This window comes from Mus pahari, chromosome 1 (genome assembly GCF_900095145.1).
Source record: "Mus pahari chromosome 1, PAHARI_EIJ_v1.1, whole genome shotgun sequence".
Taxonomy (NCBI): Eukaryota; Metazoa; Chordata; class Mammalia; order Rodentia; family Muridae; genus Mus; species Mus pahari.
In genome coordinates this window covers 104,839,993-104,842,430 of record NC_034590.1, presented here as the reverse complement: position 1 = coordinate 104,842,430, position 2,438 = coordinate 104,839,993, and positions in this window count along the sequence as shown.

Genomic DNA, 2,438 nt, shown 5'->3' with positions numbered 1-2,438 from the left:
CCCCCCCCCCCCCGGCTTCTAAGAGGTGTTATCTGTTGCATTTCCCTAAACAGCACCCAAAGCCACCAGCCTCTCTCTCTAATGAGCCATTTCCAAGATGTGCTCAAAAATTACAAAAATGTTCTCTGCGTGCTTAAAGTAACCACGTTCTGAGGGGAGTTTCTTTCCACCAGCAAAAGTGGTGGTGTACCTCATAGTGCCAGCAAAGGGGCACGCACCCCCCTCCTTAACTGGTCACCTTTTCTCCACCTGCTGGAATCTTGCTGTAGACGAGGAAGCATCTTCTAACAGCCTGATCGTCACAAGACAGAGTATTACAGAGGCTGAGGCCCTGCCTCAGCCACATGATCCCTGAGACAGTACACTGTGAGAGCCACAGCCAGACAGTGGGGTCACGTGAATCTATTTTTAAGAATTCTGCCTTCTCTGGCTTCTCTGTTGTGAGGTGTCTGTCAGGAACATGGCTGTTCTGTAAGGCGGTTTTGATGACCCAAGGTGTTAAATGGAGTAGACGTTTGCCTCAAACTGCGATGTGAGAGGGAAGTTTTATTTTATCCACAGTTGGCTATAACATTGGTAAAAAGCTGCAGTCATCCAGACAACATGTCACGGGCATAAAGACAGGTAAATAAACCAATGGAGTGGAATAGAGAGCTGAGCTCACCCGGGTATCCACAGCCAACTGACTTTCCACGAAGAATCTAAGAGGGCACATCAGAAAGAAGGACACATTTCCAATAAACATTGCTGCAAAAAACTCACACCTACATGCAGAAGGAAGCTTGACTCTCATCTGTCAATACCTGACTTTAAAATGATTGAAGGTTAAAACGTGAGACCTGGAACAATGAAACTATAGACAAAAACACACCATCCTCCAGGAAAGAGCCCACCCTTCTAAAATAACGATCCTTAAAACATAGGAAACAGGGCTGGTGAGATGGCTCAGTGGATAAGAGCACCTGACTGCTCTTCCGAAGGTCCGGAGTTCAAATCCCAGCAACCACATGGTGGCTCACAACCATCCTTAACAAGATCTGATTCTGGAGTGTCTGAAGACAACTACAGTGTACTTACATATAATAAATAAATAAATAAATAAATAAATAAATAAATAAATAAATAAATAAATCTTTTTAAAAAATATGGAAAAACCTTTACAAAAAAAACCATAGGAAACAAAAGCAAAGAAAGGCCAACAAGATTGTGTTTAACTGAAAAGCTGCACAGTGATGTCATGAGCTACTGAACAGAAAACAGCGTTTGAGAGCTGTGTGTCTGAAAGGAGGGGGGGAGGAAGGATGATAAATGTCCAGAATAGACAAGGAACTCCAATCTCAACAGCAAGTAATAATAACCAGGTCCAAGACAGACAATAAACTCAAATGCCTAAATTCTTTTTTTAAAAAAAGATTATTTACTTAGTTATTTACTTATTATATTTAAGCACACTGTAGCACCAGATGAGGGCATCAGATCTCACTACAGGTGGTTGTGAGTCACCATGTGGTTGCTGGGATTTGAACTCAGGACCTCTGGAAGAGCAGTCAGTGCTCTTAACCACTGAGCCATCTCTCCAGCCCCTAAATTCTTTCTTCAAAAGATAGCATACAAACAAACAACAGGTATATGAAAAGATAATCAACATTATCAGCCATCAGAGTGATGCAAATAAAGACAGCGCAATGCGGTATCAACAAACAAAAGGAAGAATAGTTGTCATCAAAAAGGAAAAAGGTAACCAGTGTGGTGAGGAAATAGATAACAGAACTCTTGAACACCTTTGGCAAAGTGTACATTAATGTAGCTGTTGTGGAGAGCAGACTGGAGGATCCTCAGAAAAAAGTAGAACTGTGTATGGTCCAGCAATCTTCCCAGTATGTGTTCAAGAGAAGCAAAGTCAGAATGCTGAAGAGTTGCCACCACACCCACATTTATTGTGGTTCTATTCACAATAGCCAAGAAACAAAACCAGTGCAAGTGTACAACCACAAACAAGATGTGGTATGTTCAAACAATGGAACACTCTAAAGGCACAAAAGAAGGAACTCATGCCATTTATGACAACACAGATAGGCTGGAGGGGAAGTTAAATGAAATGAGCAGAGTATGGAAAGACAAGAACTGTACGATGTCACTCATGTATAGGATGCAGAAGTCTTGGCCTCATAGACATTGAGAGACAAATGGTGCTTAACAAGAGGCTGAGAGCCTAGCATGGAAACTGAAGCGCAGGGTGATGGGGTAAGAAGTCTTGGGTGCTAGGATACAGTAAGCAAGGTGATCACAGATAGAAGTGTGTACTACCTACTTCCAGGAATAGAAGTAGGGATCTGGGATGTTTTCATCATCATCACGAAGAAGAAAATGAAGAAGAAGAAGAAGAAGAAGAAGAAGAAGAAGAAGAAGAAGAAGGAGGAGGAGGAGGAGGAGGAGGA